Raw genomic sequence first — 20,564 nt, forward strand, 5'->3', positions numbered from 1 at the left:
TAGGAGCTAATTTATCTGTAAGCCAAACCAATAGACGTAGACATTAGATGGCTAAATCTAAGCAATTCTGTAAAGCCCTGCTAAAAGTATCTCCTTTCACTGGCCCACCAATGGTAGCTGACATTCTACTATTAGAAAGTCATTCCTTGGAATGATATTGTGCCTGCTAAAATGCACATCAGAGTAACAGTCCCTCATACTTGCATAGAATAGTGGGATATTTGAAGATCTTTATCTCTCTCTATTAACCCACTCAAATAAATTCCATCAGTACCTACTATATACCACGTAGTAGATAACAGGCTAATGATGGAATGGCAAGCAAGAAAGACATGACACCCTGTGCTATAAAGGGCACAATAATAGGGTAACCGACTAGATAGACCTGGAGCTACACTCCATGCCCTTGACTCTTGATCCTGTGCTTCTTCCACTCAACTACCTGTCACACTAATGCCTGGGTGGGATGAGACCTTACACCTTTGCAATCTTCCTCACTTTGGTGCAAATCATCCAGTGATTTATTTCTATGTGATGACCATCTGAAAGCTGGGCTGGGTATGAGGAGAAGGAAAGGGAGGGGCCCATGGGTGAAGTGGGAGCAGTATAGGGCCATCTGTGGGATTATAGGGTACTTACGGTACACAGAAGATCATAGGGATAAAATCCTTGACGTTTAAGTGTAGGGGAACTATACAGGCCAAGGCTCACCTTCTTTTAACAGAAGATCAAGGTCATTCAACATGAGCCTCACAGATTACACTGTTCCTCATCCATCTGTTCACTGGGGATGTGGTGGATGCTTTTATGGGTCAATCAACTTCTCCTCCTCCTTTTCCCATTCCTTCCAGGACTAATATCTACTTGCTTTTGTATTTTCATACTCAGCTTCCCTTGGCTCCTTCCTCTTGGTCTAAACATACACTTTATTCTCTCTTATCTAAAAAAAAAAAAAAAAAAAAAAAAGCATTTCCACCCTGCGACCTCCTCTCTCTCTTCCATGTCTATGGCCTCCATGCCCTCACCTCCCAGGTACTCTCCCATCCTTCTTCTTTCACCATCCCAGTGATTTTGTGTCCCAATGCCAAAACTGAACCTTCATAGACAAAAGTATTGGTCTTGCTCAACCTTCCTCATCCTAACCATTTCTCTGATATTCAAAATTACTGACCTTCCCGCTCTACCTGGAACTTTGCCCGTCTTTGCTTCTGTGACACTACAATCAGCTTCTGCCCCAACCTCCCTGTTGGCCCTCTGTGCACTGCCTTCTCTAAGTTCCACACTCATGTATCCAAATGACTAAAGAAAGAGAAGTTGGCAAAGATGGCAGAGAAATGTTCAAAGAAACAGAAGAACCCCAGGACATCTAATGTCATAGATGCCAAGGAATCAGCAAGCTTTAGGAAGGAAATGGATGTCAAAAGGATCAAATGACTCAAAGTAACACTTCTTAGTCTTTTCAAAAACAGGTACAGGCCTGAAAAGAAAGTTGTATGAGTGAAGTAGGCTTTTGTGGTTTTCTGTCTACAATGGATTTTTATTCAAAAAGGATCTCCTAATGACTGAAAGTATCCAAGTAGCAGTTGGGGAACTATTGGTCAGGTAATAACAGATAATTCTGTCTTTTCTCAAGTTATTTAATAAACTTCTCTTAGTCTTTTTCAAAGGACTCCTAACATCCAGTTATTTGACTACCACCACCACCATCTTCATCACTATTATCGCTACCATCATCAACATCCTCATCACCATCACCATCTCTATTACCATTGTCTGTACCATCACCACTTGCATCATCATCTTTATCATCTTCATCACCAAATGTCATTAAATGGTCCCCTACTATGTACCAGGTTTTGTGTTAAACACTCGCATATATTATTTTACTTGATGTTCATATCAACTCTGAAAAGTTGATTTATTATTTTAATTTTAAGGAAAAGAAAAACAGAGCTCAGAAAGGTTCATTAACTCATCCACTATTACACAGCTAGTATGTCCTAGAAGGAGAATTCAAATGTTGATCTGCCTGACTCAGGGACTTTGCCTCCCATGTTAGGCTGCCTCTCTTGAAATGCAAAAGTAGATAAACCTGCCAATGACATATTCAAGGAGCTAATACAGAAAAGGAAGTTCCTTTAAAAATAAGCAAGAAATCTTGCCATAAATTGCAAACTTGTTGATTCCAGGAAAGTTAACATTCCGGCCCTTTCAGCACACACAGTTTCCAGCTTGTTAAATGGAGAAGACTCTACATTTGTTCATGAAGAATTTGGCATCTTCTGAAAAAATGTTGAAAATATAGTGCAATGATCAGAAGATAAAAGTCTTTTCTTTTCTTATTTTTACTTAGAAGGACCCAGCCGTTTAAAATGCTTTCTCTGCTAATATACACAAGAGAGTGTATTAATCCAAAATCAAGATATCTGTTTAAATGTAGACCAAAAGATTGAGGTCACAAAGACATAGATATAACTTGCTTATCTTTAACAGGATACACTGAAACTAAATAGTGGTTTAATAGCAATTTCTAACATTGTCTCTTAATGGACTCTGCAGGATATTTTTACATTGAAATTTTTTCTGTCCAATCCCGAAGTTCTTCAAAGACTCTCTTCTCATCCCTTACCCTTTTGGGAGATGGCAGGGGGAATCTATGGGTGGGGGGGGGGGGCAGCGAAAAAAACTCTTCAAATCCTTTTCCAAAAATCTTTGGCTGAACAAAGACTTTCTCATTTAAGAGCAGGTGACAGTAAGATCTCTCTCATAGGCAGCACATTAAGACTCTCTGCAGAAGTAAACAAATCCATTATGATGAAAGCCGGACACTCCTCGGGGCCAGGATCTAATGAAAATGTCAGTGTTTTATGCAGTTTAAAAACTGACAATTCAACAGTTTTACAGGAGCCATTTAACGTTTATCATCACTTACAAGAGCTGAAATGCAGACAAGGAGAAGGGCAACAGAAGAAACCAAGAGACTGCTTGCTTAGAAGCCACACTGTTACCCATAACCCATGAGGATTTTACAGTTTGTCAATGACCAGAACCCTCAAGTGACAGGGCACAAGTCTTGGCAAAGGCAAGTTGGAAATCCATACTGCAAGATATAATCTTCACACTGACCATATTCTACACTTGCATTTACACCCTTCCCCATTAAAGAGAACACCACTGCGAGTCAGGACACTAGAGAAAGCCATTAAACCAACTGAAGAAGGTGCATTAAGGGCCTGTGAGTGTTTTCCAAAATCTGCATTAGATAATATCCACACTATGAAGGGAAGACAAATAGAATATGTAACTTTCAAATCAGTAGAATAGAAAATAAAAAGAAATAGAGAAAGCACAGTCAATTCAAACAGGGCAGCAGAGAAAAGAAAAAGAAAAGGAAAATGATAATAGAACACACAAAATAAAAAGACAAAGTTAAGTCCAGATGGATTAATTACAATAAACATAAACAGCTTAAATTCACTCATCAAGAGGCAGAGACACAAGATTTTAAAAAAGCTTTATGTTATTTATGAAATGGAAGAAAAATGCTGAAAAATAAAAGGATGGAAAAAAGCATAATCACACATATTAACCCAAAAGGTGTTGCTATAGCAATATTAACAGATAAAATTATTTCCCTTGCCTCGAAAATTGTCCTCATTTCCTAGGGCTTTTGTGTGTGTATATGTGTGCGTGTGTCACCTCCTCAGAGAAGCCTTCTCTGATTATCTTAGGTAGAATAGCTCCTCCTATCCCTATTCATTATTATACTGCTCTATTGCATTTTCTTCATGCAATTAGCTGGTCTCTGAAATCACCTTATTTGTTTGTTTACTGTTTTACTATCACTCCAGCCCCCCCCACCCCCCCCTCAGCTGCAATCTCTCCCTTCTGGAACAGAGCCTGCTGACACATAGTAGGCACTCAATAAGCATTTACTGGTATCTCCCTGACTAGGCAGCCTGCAGTGCTCAGAGCCCCTCATAGAGGGTACAGATGTCTCTTCTACAACAGATCACATTACTTGAGGATTATTATTATATCTGCACATCTAACAGATGCCAAAGAAATGGTTGTTACATAAACTATGACCTGCTGTGTGCCAGAAGTCTGAAACCCTGAGAAGCCACGTGATCAGCAAAAAGCCACATCTTGTTAATGAAAGCGCCCGAGTCTTGCCTGGAGGATCACTCTGATTCCCTGCAAGTGACCGCTGTGTCACATCCTATCATGCGTGGAGGCCGCAAATGAGGAGAGAAGACAACTTGGAAATACATTTCTCATCAAACTCAGTGTTTCTGTTACTGTTATATATATATATATATACTACTAGCCTTTGCCAAATTTATTAAAATGGACTCAAATAAGCATTTCTTATAATAACTGCATGTCTATAAGAAATGCATTTTCCAATGAAAGAAACAAGGGATAGAGCTTAAAATAGTAGCTTGTTGACTCAAAACCAGCAGTGTGACTGTATTATCAGCCCAATGGCTAAAGCAGAAGGAATAACTGTGTGACTTTGGACAAGTTGCCTAGTGAGCCTAAGCCTTAGATGCTATCTCTATGAAATAGTCATAAGATCAGTACTGGCTTCATAGCTTGCTATGAAGACTAATTAGATTAATCCAATGAAGCACTGGATATAGTATGTGTCCCGAAGCGCCTGACAAATGTCTCTAAGATTTCAGACTTGTGCACAGCCAACTCAATTACTTTGCATTCGTCCTTTGCAAGTTTTGCTCAAGAAACTGGTTTTCGATCATCTGCCTTCCGGAGCTCTTCCGGAGATGTAACACTGTTATGGAATGAGTCTTAAAGTTCCTTTGAATCTGATTAAATCCATTCCTTGTTAGAGCTGAGCTAGAACAATCCTGGCCGATGCCAGATGTATTTGTTGAATGGCCTTTTTACTGAAGATCTCAGGAAGACGAGGCTGCTGGAGGGGCAGCCAAGATGACAGCACTGATTAGCAAAAGGGGCATATTGTCTGGCACATTCTTCTCTGACCTAACCCCCCTCCTGCCTCCGAAGGAACTATTCTAGAGTGGAAAGTTTCCACCACAAACATCTGCTCGCCAGATCTGCCCTGACACTGTAGCCACTGGTGAGAGCCATCAGGCATTTGGGTTTTTTTTCCTTTGGATTGGGAGCTACTTGACAAAGGCACAACCAAACTTCACATGTATCGTGAATGACAGGAGCAGCACATTTTCGATGGGGACTTCTTTTCAAGATCAAACAATTTCGTACACCCCTCCCCCCAAGTAATAGTATTTCTCTTGTCATTTGAATCAGAAAAACACCTGATGATGAAAAGCTACTAGGAATTCAGTAATGTTTTAAAATGAATTATTAATTTAGAATTCTCAATACTCTATACACATAATCAGAAATTGTCACACGTATATTTATGCGGCATTGTGTGTGGGGGGGGTGGGGGCATTGAGCTGTTTAGCATGGTCCGTGGCCTCTGCCCTTTATTTATTTTTTATTTTTTTAAATATATTTTAGGGTGGGGGTTTGGGGGCATTGAGCTGTTTAGCATGGGCCATGGCCTCTGCCTTTTATTTATTTATTTATTTATTTTAAAATATATTTTATTGATTTTTTTACAGAGAGGAAGGGAGAGGGATAGAGAGTTAGAAACATCGATGAGAGAGAAACATCGATCAGCTGCCTCCTGCACACTCCCCACTGGGGATGTGCCCGCAACCAAGGTACATGCCCTTGACCAGAATCGAACCTGGGACCCTTGAGTCCGCAGGCTGATGTTCTATCCACTGAGCCAAACCGGTTAGGGTGCCTCTGCCTTTTAGATCTCAGTAGCACCCTCCTCACACCCGACCTGAGGGGTGGGCAGAACTGCCCCCAACTGAAAATCACCGTGTTTCACTCTCTCCACATGCTACCTTGCTCTAAGGGAAGCTGTTTGGCAAGCTATGCTGGAGAAGGGGAGAGATGGTGAATATGGGGCAAACAGTGCTCAGTTGGAATATTCACACCCAATAGGTGCGATATTTTTATTAGGTGATGATAGTAATGATTTTTGTCTATGCAATTACTTTGTACCTCAGAGTTGATCTTGTAAGTGGAGCTTTGAGGATAAAAAGGGCCCTGGATTGTAGACCAGTGTTTGATTCCCACCCTCACCAGGAGCCAATCATGTGACCTTTGGCAAGTCACTCCCCCCAGCCTCAGTTTCCCTATCAGTCTGAAAGCTCACAGGGGGCACTGAGGCAGAGGATGGACAATGGAAGGGGACGTCTACCACCCACCACCCGCTAAGCATGTAATAATGGCCTCATGATGGGCAGCAGCAGCAGCTAAGAGCTCAGTCACCGACATAAAAAATACATCATGAAATAACGCACCCACTTGCGCGTTATCCCGGAATATAGAGATGTAATGTATGAAGGGCAGGATGATGGATATGGGCATTAGATAGTGAAGAACCTGAGGATAACAGATGCACCAGAAGAAGAGGCTGAAACTATGAAAAGAAGCAATAAATTCATGTAGATGGAAAACATATGTAGCAGGTTAAAAGGGCTTAGTGAACACCAGGAACATGTAAAGGAGGCAAATACTAGATCTAGTCTGGCACGAGTATTGACTTGTCTACATAAAGAAAAACACAGTTCACAAGCATCTAGCGAGAAAATAGCAGGCTGCCTGCAGGAAGCACCAACCGGACTGCCCCGGGAACCAGCAGACGTAGCAGCGCCTCCCACGCCCGTGTCTGAGACAAGGCAAGCATCTGTGTCTGCCATCTTCCCCACCCAAGTCCCATTTTTTGTTGGTATAGTTGGTATTTCAAACCAAAATACTTTTGGTTTTTGCACTTTACCCCTTTTATTTTTAAAAGCCACTTTGACATGTGTGTTCTCTGAATCCGTGGCTTATGACTGTAGTTTGTGATGTTCAAGACCAATTCAGGAAGAGGATCTGGGCCAAGAAGAGTGCCGATGGGAGCAGAACACTTGTCCAGAGCGAAGGGGAGCTGGGCACAGACCACACTGCAGGCTTTCCAAAGTGCACAGCCCAGAGCAACTGCGTCAGAATCCCTGAGGTGGGGCCTGGGTGGGTGCCCACTTGGTTCTCATGAGAAGCTTGGGTTGGGTGGGGACCCACTGACATTGACCCTACAGGCCCTGGCGTGTGGCATCTGGACAGGCGACTGGAGAGGCAAACCGAGACATCATCACGCTGCTGCTGACCACAGCCAGCTCACCACCTGGCCCTCCTCTGCAGGTCCCAGTCAGGGCTGCTCACTGTGCTGACAGTGGCCAGGGAGGTACAGGAATGAGGGGCATGAAGGGTGTAAGCAATGCAGACATTAGTGAGCAGTTTACGAAGGGGATTGCATGGACTCTCTGGGAATATGGCCTTGTGTAGTTGGGTCCCCTAATCCCTCCCCTCTCCCCCAATCCAGAAAGCTAGATTTAATGTGCTATTTGCAGGTTTCGAGGACCCTGTGTGGGCCAGCCATACTGGCACCCGGGCCACAATTGACTTGTAGGTTCTGTTTTGCATCACAGGCTCAGATTTTTCAGGTCTGCAGAAATGCTCCATTCGCTTTCATAAAAGAAACCCTCTGTCTTCTCAGAAACAGCAGATAGAAACCTAGATGCTTCAAATTACTTTCATCCTTAATTTGTTAAGTTTTTAAAAATCCAGTCAGAACACCCTGAAATTGAATTGCTCCCTGTCAGTTCTGTTCACCCAGGCTCTGTGCAGATGGCCAGTGAGCTGTCCTTGGTCACTCCACATGGCAGAGCACATGCCCCCAGTTTCCCCCTATGTGTCTGAAGAGAAGCAGACACACTCACAGCCTGGTACCCTGGACTGTCGCTTCTGAATGACAGGAGAGGTGGAACACTGGGGCTCCTGCATGTTCGGTGGGACATGAAGGGACCCAGACGCCAGAGCCGGTTTTGCGCCTTCTCTCTGCTAACCACGATGGACTGTGAACTTACCATGCACCCGGCATGGTGTTTCGGTTCACGGTTAAGCAGTGGGTCCTCCAGAGCTGCCTCTACACGGGCGGATGATAAATAGATGAATCAGGCAATGGTTCTATTTCACATTCCTGAAACCAAGCCTCTGCACTACAAGGGCATTTGGATTTGCAGAATCCCTTCTTTCATTTGTCAACTATTGCTGAGAGCCAGGTTTGTGCCAAGTCAGCATGCTGGGCACCAAGAGCAGACAGAGAGCCTGCCCTCAAACTGCGCTCTGGCTGGGACAGACGCGACATGTGTAGTGACGACTCCCAGTCAAGAAGGCAATGGGCAGAGGCAGTTCCTTCCTTCTAGGAGCTGCTGGCCACACTCAGCAAGATTCTCTGAAGATGCTCAAATGCCTCACCAAAAAGCCATGTAAGAGTCTTCCAGGGAATAATACATGCTCCCCTCCACCCCGTAAGCTATGTTCTCAGGAAGGAGACCAGCAGAGGCTCCCCCAAAAGGAGGGATCTCAGAGGGGAACCAACAAAAGGAAGAGAAATACATGCCCAGGTGCTGATGTCACACTCGGGCACAGTGCACGTGTGGATGTCACACTCAGGCACAGTGAACACACTGATGTCACACTTGGGCACAGTGCATGTGCTAATGTCACACTCAGGCACGCTGAACACGCTGATGTCACTCAGGCACGGTGCACCTGCTGTTAGTGGACACGGGGAAATCGCAGCCCCTGCAGCTTATCCTACAGGGAGACTGGGTGTTTTCACTGCAGACTTTCTGCTGTGGCAGCTTCTAGGGACAGAGTCCTGCTAGTAAGGGAGGTGGTGCCAGCTCCCTGGGGACACTCCCTTACCCCCCACCCCATGCCACCAACCTAGACACATCCTCCAGTTCTCAACCTGAGTCCACAGAGAGAGCCTGCCCTCCTCTCTCCTGTCCCAGCTCCCTTACCCTTCCAAGTGTGAAAATGCACTTTGTAGTTGTTTGCTGAAGTCCTGGCTTGCGGGCTGTGGGCTCCTGGGGGGCAGGGACAGGGCATGCCTGTCTTGTTCACAGCCACCCAGGGCAGATTAGCTGAGGGCTTCCTGGCAAGTCAGGGGGGTCCCGTGCTGAGGAGACCTCCCTGGTTTCCTGGAGGAATTGGACGAGGCAAGGGAAGCTGAGGCTGTCGGGAGCCAGCACTTCCCACCGGCCTCCCTCCTGGATGGCTCCTCCACACTGGCCTTCCCTCCTCTGCTGACCATCTCAAGTGAGAGGCCCCCTAAACAGCCAGTAAAACCCCAAACTGCATATGCGACATCAGAAAATACTGCCGGGGACTGTGAAAGAGCTGTGGGCAGTCAACACCAAATCCAGACCCAAACCCAAACCCAAACCATGGTCCCTGTTCTTGGCTCTACTCGTCCTAAATCCTTAAGACACCCTTTGTCTCTATTTCAAATTGATTTTTCTTTAACAGATCCTATTTAAAATGTGTGTTCCCTTCGTATTGTAAAGAGAATCCCGAGAGACCATTTTTTTTCACACTTAATACAGATCCAAACAGCTGCTTTGTTCCCAAATCACATGGCACGTTTACTATCCCAAAGATCAAAACTGCCATGCATCAGGAAGTTTCTGCAGAGCCAAAGCCAGCGGACACGGTTACTGTATCCCCTAAAAGTAAGTAAAGATCCCAGGAACCACGCATCCGCTCCGGGGATGTGCTGGTGCCACACAGGGGAGTTCACCCTCAGCACCTCGTGCCTCCAGCCACTTTACTCAGCTACAGTGTGTGGCTGAGCACTGTGCCTGCGGGACCAACTCTCAAAGAGAGAAATCAATACAACGACATTATGCTAAGACTCAACTAAACTACATTTAATAGTTCCTTCATGACCCGTAAGTCCTCTCAGATGGCTACACTATAAGATGCGGCCACTAATATTCATTATCACATTAACATATGATCCCAATATATAAAAGCATCAATCTAGTAATATATTAGCCAATTGGGACATTGGTTTAGAAATAGTGTGCCATAGGAAAAAATACATCGGTGACCAAGCCTGTTACTTAACCTTTGCTCTCTCTTGTTCTTCATCTTCCTCAATATAGATTCCTGCTGACCCCATAGTCAGTGGGGGTGTCTGGGGAGCGGAAAGAAGGCCAGTGTGAGTGGCAGAGCGCCAGGGCAGGGAGGGAATGCACCAGCTGAGGCTGGGCAGGTAGGCAGGGGATGGAGCATGCCAGGCCTTGTAAGCCTAAACCACACATTTACATTTATTCCTATACAAAGGGAACTGCCCGGAGGGACTTAGGAAGTGAGTGTATGAAGCAATTCACATTTCGTGAAGTTCACTCTGCCTCACTGATGGATGATGCCGTGTGCCCTGACTGGACCACAAGCCCCTTGACGATGGGGAGAGTGCACTCCTTGCTGCCCTCACCTCACACACTCACACAGGTTTCACGCCACCAGCTCTCACACTGTTGTGTGCAGCAGCAGCATCCCCAGGAAGCTCTTTCAAACCCAGCTGCTGGACCCCCAACCTGCAGAGCTTCTGATTCAGAAGGTCTGGGTGGGGCCCAAGAATCTGCATTTCTAACAAGGTCCCAGGTGATGCTCAGAAGCCCTTCCTGGTCCAGGCAGGGCACTTATCCAGAGACACAGAACCATGAACAGACTGATGAATTTCAGAGAGAAGGTGGGAGCAGGGTGGGGGTGAGGAGGGCAAAGGCGGGGGGTAGATATTAACCGGGGAACTTGTAAGCATATATGCATAGCCCATGGACACAGACAAAAGTGTGGCAAGGCCTGGAAGAGAGGGGGGGGTCAATGGGAAAGAAAAAAAGCAAAAGCAAAGGGGACATCTGTAATACTTTCAACAATAAAGATAAATTTAAAAAGAAAGAAAACTCCATAAGTTAAAAAAAAACAGACAAATCTGTTTGCTGAATAAGTAAATCAGTCAATGAAGGGACATGAAAGTGTTTTCTCCAGCAAAACAATAGAAACTATCAGTGGTTTGAGTTCGACCTACGATGGCAATCATTGATTCTAATTTCCCTTTTTCTTTTCTAAAACGAGTCCTTCGCCAGGTGACAACGGGACTACGCTGCATGCAGAGGAACTCCGAGAGGAAATAGAGGGTGACTACACAGGATGAGATGCTTCAGACACTGCAGCGCCACGTTTAATTATAAATCAGATGCCACGCAAAGATTTTTTTGTTTGGATGGTAATTTCTGTAGGCAGTAATCGCCTGCCTCAGTCCAGAAAGGGTGTGAGGTGGGGAGGCATCCTTGGTGCTGTTCGAACCGAAAACAAAATGCGCTTTGCCTGGAATTCATGGCCAAGCCCACCATGGCCCATCCTGCCAGGGTCAAAGTGCACAGCGTTGGTGAGCACACGCGCTCTAAGAAGAGGTGTCCTGTAACATTGCGACAACTGTGGGTGGTGCAGGTGGGTACTGGTCATATCAGGGGAGCGCTGTAAAGACTATGATTGTCTAACCACTCTTCTGTACACCTGAAACCAATGCAAAATAATATCGAAAGCAAACTGTAATGAAAAAATAAACATAAATAAATAAATAAAAGACATGAAAAAAAAAGAAGAGGTTGTTCAAACTCTCCTTCTTGAAGGAACCCTCAAAGGTTCCAGTTTAGATGTTTATGATGACAAAGCAGAGATGCAACTGGTGGATATAAAGTAAACAGAGACTCAGAACCAGCAGAGGAAGAAAATGCTTCAGACCGAGGAGAGACCACGCTGCAAGAAGCAGCCAGACTCTGAGAGCTCCTCCTGCCCGCCGCAGTGAGGCTGTGGTTGCCACATGCAAATGCCCATCCACCCAGAAATGACGACTGGACTGCGGCCTCACCTACAATGGGCAGTCCAAACTTAGGGATGGCCGGGGGTTTGCGGGTTCCTTAGGAAGCCCTCTTGCCTGAGGCCTACACGGTCATAGGTTCATATTCTGCTTAGGGAAAAAGCTGGTCAGATATACCCGAGATTGTGGAGGGCTATAATTAAACACCAAGGCGTGGTCCTAAACGAAATCTCATCTATTCAGGAGTTATTCAGGATCTCATGATCTAGGAAGTTGACCCGGGAGAGGGGATTCAAAACATCAAAAGCCAGCGAACCAAAGCAAGAAAGACCATTGAAAACCATAGATGTTAAAGAGCAAACAACTAGAATAGTCATGAAGCAGGAACCAATGAGTGAACTGTACTCTCTGTCCACAAAGCAAGACACAAACAGCACAGGGCCCATGTGACAATTTGCCTCATGTGGATGAGGAACCTGGGTTCTTGTTCTATGCTGGTGGGAATCATGGAACGGTCTACGAATTAAATGCAAAAATAGCGATCCCTACACGCCAGGAAAAACTGAAGTGCGTGCGAGCACCCGAATAAGGTCAGAGGCAGATTTGCTCGGAAAGCCCGCTCCCCACGGCATTTGCAGTTACCCACCTCCAAAAGGGTACAAGTAAACACCGGACCTGCTCTGGCGTTACACTGCCACGGCTCCTCCCGCTGGCTCCCTCCTCTTCTTCTTTAAGACAGGTAAAGGTGGATCTCTTGAAGGAACTGGGGGCTCCCACTCTAGGCAAAGGTTGGACAGGTGATCAATGTACAGCATGAGATTTGACTGTGCCTCCGTGCCTCCAACAGAGCTGGATCATCTGGGGCAATGAAAATTATAAGCAACAAGAGAGCGGTATTAACAGCAAGGGTAGGGAAGCCCATGCAGCACACACCACGATGCCCTACGACACCCAGCGACCATGCCTCTCCTAATTCAGTCATTCCAAACACACTCATCAAGCACTGTGCCAGGCTCCGGGGATATAGGAGTGACAGATAGAAACACAAGCCCGGTCCTCATAGAGCTCATGGGCCGTTTTGAACAAGGAGACAAGCAATTAATGGAGCTCATGGGCCGTTTTGAACAAGGAGACAAGCAATTAAAGGACAAAGGAACTTAGAAGGAGCATAAAGCAAGGGCAGCCAACCCAGACTGCTGGTCAGTGATCATGGAAGGCTTCCTGGAAGAAGTGACTTTTAACACGGAACCCAGAGGACCCATTTAGTTAGCCAGACAAGTCTGGGGTGTGTCCAAGAGTCTGAGAACATGCAAGAATCTGAGATGAGAAAGCATGGCAGGCGTGAGGGACTGAAAGCCCTTTGTTCTCGGCCATTCTCCAGCCTGTAACCCTCCACCCAACCAGAGCACCAGGTCTGGGGTCTGCAGCTCTCATCACAGGCTGCTCCTCCAATCCCCACAATCCAGTCGTGTTTCGACCTCTTCACGTTGGGATCTCAGGAAAGGAAAGAACTTGGAAAATAGTTTGTTCTATAAGAAGATAGAAAAGCAACCACAATGCCGAGTTGAGCACTACACAATGGACCCAGCCATCTGCTTTCTACACACCAGCATGGCGGGTGAGTGACCTGCCATCCTCATTCCGGGCAGTCGGAACAAGACCCTGGACTGCACTTCGGCTTCTTCCCTTCGGCTCTCACTTTGCCCTTCCCTTTCCTCCAAGGAAATCGCAGGGGGAGCAAGAAGGAAACCCAGAAAGCTGATGAAGCCAATCTTGCCAGGGGCCTCCATGCAGGAGGACACAGCAAAATAAACAAAAACCTGTGCAAGTCCCAGTAGCTTGAGTGTTGCCGGGGGTTCTAGCTGCCTTTGCATGAAAGAGACCATGGAAGGGGATGGTTTAAGACATGGCGATAAGTACGCGGTCATTTTACCAAAATGCAGTCCAAAGTAGCTTCCCTTTACATTTTCATATTATCATATCATTCAAGTCCTGCAAACACAGAGAGAAACAAAACCCTCACTTCTAAAAAGCGGAGCACGCAGCTATTTTTCAGACAAAGAAAGGATGTCTTTTTTAACCGATGACAACACAAATTTGTTTAGGTTTTCCCTCCACTAAGTAAGTAAGCAATTAGGTTTTTTCCAATAAAAATATCCCCGTGCATGTGCAAACACCAGAGGCAATCATATAATTACCCTGCCCAATCAGATTCAATTGCTGACAGTTGAGTTCCCACTGCTCATTAACTTCAGATCACAATGGGGTCTTTACGGAAGCCCTTTCCCGTCTCTTTACAAAGGTCCCTGTGATGCTGTGAGCAGTCCCAGCACTACCTCATGTCGGATAATCATCCCAAAATGGCCAGGGCCAAGGCCAGCCTACTCTGACTTCCCTCTGAAAAAATAAAAAGAGAAACTCGAAGAAAGACTGGCTCAAACACCCTGGCTTCATTTGGGGATCCCACTTCTAAATATAATAGTAACCTTTCACCCCCACACTTTAAGTGCCGTAATTATATAATTAAAACCAATTATGTCATTTAACAGAGATTTTTTCAAGATCCACAGCAAGCCAATTACCTCACTCATTGACCTCAGAAGATTTCCCTCACTGACCTGCAACAATGAGGATTGGGATAAATTTAGACACCGGCTTCCGAAGTGACAGCCATGGACCAGCTGGGTGGGTTGTAGCTGGTCTAGATTCTTCTGGATCCTAGAAGCTGAACTGAATTCATTGGCATCTAAAACAACTACTCGTGTGCACTCGATTTTCAGAACCACCCTAATAGCATCACTACTTCCATGATGCAAGTTATAAAAAGCAGGCAGGGAGAGAGCTGTGGGGTTATCTCAAACTATGCAACCAGTTAGTAGCAAAGCCAGGCACTAAGGACAAAGTCAGGGCAAGGGCTTGAGTCTTCCACTGCAGAATCCAAAACTTCTTAACAGCAAGGAGTGTGTGTGTGGGGGGGAGGTGGGGGCAGTATGTGTGTGGGGTGTCTGTGGGGTATGTGTTTATTATCCTGGGCATCCATTCTTCCTATTTTGATGATCTCACCCCAATTTTTCTTCTTCTTTTTTAAAAAATATATTTCTTTATTCAGAGAGGAAGGGAGAGGGAGAGAGAGATAGAAACATCAATGATGAGAGAGAATCATTGATTGGCTGCCTCCTGCATGTCCCCTACTGGGGATGGAGCCTGCAACCCAGGCATGTGCCCTTGGCTAGAATTGAACCTGGGACCCCTCAGCCCACAGGCTGACACTCTATCCACTGAACCAAACCCGCTAGGGCCCCAATTTTTCTTTAAGGCAACACACCTGCCCCACTTCCAGCACACATGGGTCACAAGAGGCTCAGGGGTGTCACCTCAGCCTCAGCCAGTCAGCTCCGAGCATCCCCCTGGCCATTGGTCAGGGATGAGCATCTGACCCAATCAACGCCAATGAGAGACACTGTGACTTTGCTGAGAATCCTGGGAAAGAGTCTCCCTCCTCCTCAGGGGGCTTGGATGTGAGAGGAGGTGAGGTTGGCTGGTTGAGCAGCCAGAGAGTGAGGGAGAATGGAGCCAAGAGACGCAGGGAGAAACTGGTTCCGGGAAACTACCTGAATCCCTTCGCGTGGACAGCAGCAAGCAGCATTTAGGCATATAGAGCACCACCACCTATAGCTCCATTACAGGGATGGAATTAATTGACCAGGCTCTGGGTCCTGCCTCCTGCTCACCACATGGTCACATGCCTCTTATTTCTGAGTTATTTAAAGAACATACCATTTTATGGGAAAGAGGAAGCACTTTAATCTGCAAAATGATTTTTATCACAAACTAAACATCCTTGTAATGTTTGGGTCCTCTCTTTGGTCAAAGTTGTCTCTCCTTGGAGCTGAGACAGCTGTTGGTGAGGCGAAGGCCTGCCTCGACCTTGCACTTTGCCCTGCTCCATGGTACTCTTCTCCTCTCCAATTCCTGGGTCCATATGGGATGTAAGACACCAGGGTGTGTGTACTCATCAAAATGGAGCACTTTCTTTCTTTATTCCCAGGCCTTGAGGAAAAGGAAGAAAAGAATTCCTCTAACGCAGGATTTGCAACCTTGGTTCTACTGGAGTTGGTCCTTGGAACTGCCTTATAGGATGTGCAGTAGAGTCCTCTGGCCCCTACACACCAGAGGCCAGTAGCACCCCTCTCCCGAGTTGGGACAACCAGAAATGTCTCTCACATTGGTCAAATGTCTAGGAGTCTGGCCCAGATCATCTCTGGTTGAGACGCACTGCTTTAATAGAACGTTTGAGGTCTGTATTGGATTTGCCTCGCAGCATCTTTGAAAATATAAGCCCGTGTAGTGCTGTGGTGCCTTCCTTAAAGTGTGAGGAGCGAGGGAACCACACCCTCACTAGAACTTTACAAGAGCATGTGGGGTACCCATGGAGGAGCGCTGAAGGAACAGGAGCTTCCACTATGGCAGCACTGCCTTCCATGGGGTCTCTGAAGCCACGTAAGACATAGTGACCCCTTAAGGACCAGGGTGGGAGGGAGGGGAAACTGTACCAAATAGAAATACTTTTACCTAAAGACCAGGCAGTGGAAAAGCAGGTGGAGGAGAAAGTTAGAAATGAAGAACAGGCATCAATAGGGAGAGAGTTCCAAAGTGGGCATTTGAATTCTCATTTCCACAGGAAAGACAATGAAACCTTAAGACTGTTGCTGGGTTTCCTGGATTCCGGTTCAGCCAAAAAAGTGGGAGAGGCTGGAGTCAAACAGAAACGATCCCTCCAGCGAAGACCTAAAACTCACTCTGCAGAGAAAAAGCCCAAAATGGTAAAGCCTCACTTATTTGGACAAATGTGGGTAAAGACACTTAAAATAAGCAAAATTGAAGGATTTATAGACAATTTCTTCAAGGAAAGGCATTTACTTTCTTTGCAGGGCTCCTTCCTTTAAGAAGTTAAGATCCAATTCACTTAATTAGCATATGCATTGGCTAGCCTTCAGGAAGGCCTTTGAATTGGTTTGTCCTCTCCAATGAGCTAATTAGTTATATCCTCTCCCAAGCAGCACCCAGGAACTCCACAGGGGACTCTGATGAGGCTCTGCTCCAAGGCACAGACTTCTGCACACCCCCCAGTACTGATTTCTGATCAAGTCTGTCCGAAGAATCAGGTAGGTTTGTGTGTGAAGACTGGTCTTTGCTGGGGCATCACTGGAAAATGTTTGGATTCTAGCAATTTCCCTCACCAGAAGTTCCAACGCCCTGGGGTTGGAGATGTGAATTAGGGACATTAAAATGATCAGAGTTAGGCCAGCACAGCTTCCTCAGTTCCCAGGCAGCTCCCCCTCCAGCCAGCCGGCACCCTGTTCTGGCTGCCCCATCCTCTGGCCCTGCATGCTCCAACCACTCTCACTTCTCTCCTGCAACCAGTACAATCTGGCTGCGAGGGTGTGACTATGTCTCAAATGGAGAAAGAATAAGAACAAAGGAGTCTCTGAGGAGACTTGGCCCTCTTCCCATTGTTATTTCAGGCTTATTAATTTTTGTTTTGGTGAAGAGGTAATGTTTAAAACAAACAATAACAGAAAAATAGAAGTATTCGTCTGGAAGCTCTGTAGAGCTCAACAGGGATTCTTACAAGCTGAATAATGAGCTGTTCTTTGTAGAATTTAGTAAGTAAACCTGGAGGAGCTAGTCCTCAACTCTTGATACATAGAGAATGAGTTTCTCAGGGCATCTTCCTATGGCTAAGCATCCACAGCCCACCCCACTCTACTGGTTATTCACTTCGGGATAAAAGAGAAGAGCAGCCCCCTTCCAGTCCAGCTAGCACTAAAGCCACAGGATGGGTTCAGTGGGTTTTGATGGAAGTGCCTCCTGACTGAGTCTACTCACTACCCACTTACTTTTTTATTCTGAGTTGCAGACTAATTTGAGGATATGATAAACACCATAAATCCACTCCTCAGAATAAAGCATGAAAGTGCCTAGATCAAATATTTTGTTTGTACCAAAGACATTAGTCAAGACAGGAACATGGGTCTGCTTGAGCAGACATGTGCCATTATTTCCTAAAAAACAAACAAACAAAACAACCCAAGGCTCTAGATATAGCTTAAGACAAGTGCTGCCCTCCCCATGTCCTTCTCAGCATGAAATGTAAGAGAGGCAGTCAGTCTCGTTAGGGTAGCAGGTGTCACCATAGGTCACCCTCATAATTGGTGACTGACCAAGATCACCAAGAGCAGCAACTCCTTGCTGTAGCAGGGGTGGGCCTTCCTCCCAAGGTCCAGCAGAGGATTGTCACAGTGCTGGAATCCGGGTGCCCTAGGAGGTGGCATCTAGAGATGAGCTTCAGGAGATCTAGAAAGTTTATGCATAATTTGATCTAGGCACTTTCATGCTTTATTCCAAGGAGTGGATTTACGGTGTTTATCATATCCTCAAATTAGTCTGCAACTCAGAATAAGAAAGTAAACAATCGTTGTTATAAAGCTATCCCTTAATTTTTTAAAAAACAATTTTCTTAACTATAATTAACACATAATTAAGTTCATCCATTTTTCCGGGTAAAGTCCAATCTTGAGTTAATTGATAGAATTGTGCAACCATCACCACAAACCCATTTTAGAACAGGTCTATCACCTCTGGCCCTGTGCTTGTTTAGAATAAATATCCCTTAATTCTTGCAATAAAAGTTCCACGGTTGAAAGGGCTGATCCATTTCCCCTTCTCAAGAGCTGTACTAAAAAATTACTGGTTCTTGGTCTGAAATTCAAATCCAACGAGGTGTGCTGTATTTTTATTTGTGAAATCTGGAAACCCTAATCAAAGACCAAAGCAAAATTAAGCAAGTAAATCAATATTTGTATCTAAAAATAAATGCACTTTTTTGGAGCACTATAAGTAGACATTCGTTATTGTATCAACTTTAAGCTTTCTGGGTTCAAAGATGGTTAGAACCTAGTTCCAGTTAGAGTTGAGATTGAGAACTAAAGCTGCAGAAACAACCTGAAGAATTCTGGGCCCTCATTAGGTTATGTGCTGCATTTGCCTTGAAAGGTTAAGAAAGTGAATGTACTTGTTAACCTTGCAGCTCACAATCAAAACTTTAGGGGGACAAATTATAAGGAAATCATTTTTAACCCTTTGAAGGCTCACAAACCCCTTTGAGAAAATAGGATAAAAAGTTAAGAATTTTCTCCATAGTAAAATGCATGTATACACATTCTCAACATTTTGCATAGAATTTATTTTATTTTGGGGGGGGTGTCAAAAATTCTGTGACATTGGAAGGGTCTAAGAACTCCACAAGGGCCTGGGCAAGTTGATTAAAGCCATCCCGAATCTTATGCCTGGCTTTTCTTCCCTTCCATCTGAGTGGGAAGGGAGGAGTCAGGGTGATGGGACAAGAACTGGGTAAGGCAAGGACACTCAGACATCAGGGGTGAGAACTGTAGCAACTCACAGAACACCACGGCTCGAGGTTCATCATCCGTAAAATGAACAGATCAATGTTCATCGTCCGTAAAATGAACAGATCAACCAAGTCTGTTTTCACAGGTTATGTCGCTCACGCGAATCTAACTGGCAGGAATCTGAGAAGGGCCCTTTCAGATCCTTGGAGCACTGCATGAGGTTTTGTATCAAAATCAGTTTCAAACCCACTGGACTATATGGTCCCCAAAGTCATCAGGGTTCTAAGTCATCAGATTATCTGACTGCAGACTCCACAGAACAGAGGTCAGGATACAGGGGGGATTCTTTTTCTTGGAGCCCAAGGGGAAAGGCATTTATTTGGCAGGGACAGCATAAAGGACAGCCTGGTCTTTACCTCTTTGCAGTTCTGCACCGTGTCTTTCCTCCTTTGTGCTGCTCTCCCTTCCTTCATGTGGAAAACTCAAACACTGCCCAGTTTTCCTTTGGCAAAATAACAGTTTTTCTCCAATGCCATGAACGTAATTTAGTTAATATCCTATTGGGTAATAAAGATACCCAATGATCTCTTATATCATTATATCATAATGCACCAACTACAATAGTACTCCAAATGGATAAAGGACATGGATGCCCAGCTCTGTGCTTTAGAAATAGTACCTTTATGTGTGCCTTGGAGCACTTACAAAGTAGGTCCCAGGAATATTATGCCCATTTTTCAGAAGAGAAAACTGAGGGGGAAAAGTTAAGTGACTTATACAACTCACCCAGCTAGCCAACGACAAAAAGGGATTTCAAGTCCTAATGTCTACTACTCTACTATATTGAAGAGATTATTTATGCAACTATGCCTTTAAAAAGACAAGATTTTATTCATTTGTTTTCTCTCAAAAACAAATAATCTACCACTTTAAGCAGATCTACCATGTGCATATTTATCACCTCAAAGGAAAATATATTATTGAAGTTTGGTCTTTTTATCTTATCCACCCTTGGTCCTTGAAACAGCACAAGAAATGTGTACAGGCTGTTATTATTTGTTGTCATAAGATAGTAGTGACACGCTGGGAAAAGCATGCTGGGAAAAGCACGCTGGGAAGTAATGCCCAGTACTCTGTGCTAAGACTTTTCTTCTTTAAACAGAGCTTGTTAAGTCACAGACAAAGTTGACAAATTTCATGGCTTAGTCATGGCTAACATATCAGATTTCACGGTTTGACGGAGATTAACAAGAAAATCATATTAGAGTTACAACTATTAGTAGATTCTTAGATATTTGGTAAGGAAACTCCAAGCTCTCCAAACTCTCCAAACTCCACTGCCCACTGCACACCACAGTCATCTTCCCCCC

The 20,564-nt window shown here is 45.0% G+C and overlaps 1 protein-coding gene across 12 annotated transcripts in view; it reads right to left on the reverse strand.

The window, feature by feature from the left end:
• The window catches only part of ERC2 (ELKS/RAB6-interacting/CAST family member 2), an 846,554-nt gene that overhangs the window by 83,191 nt on the left and 742,799 nt on the right, over positions 1 to 20,564 (reverse strand). For all 12 annotated transcript variants that reach the window (XM_014541327.1, XM_014541320.1, XM_014541325.1 and 9 more), the window contains one exon: positions 12,429 to 12,640. The gene's annotated coding sequence lies outside the window, so the exon portion shown is untranslated. The remainder of the gene's footprint in view (positions 1 to 12,428; positions 12,641 to 20,564) is intronic.

This window comes from Myotis brandtii, unplaced genomic scaffold, assembly GCF_000412655.1.
Source record: "Myotis brandtii unplaced genomic scaffold, ASM41265v1 scaffold268, whole genome shotgun sequence".
NCBI classification, from domain to species: Eukaryota; Metazoa; Chordata; class Mammalia; order Chiroptera; family Vespertilionidae; genus Myotis; species Myotis brandtii.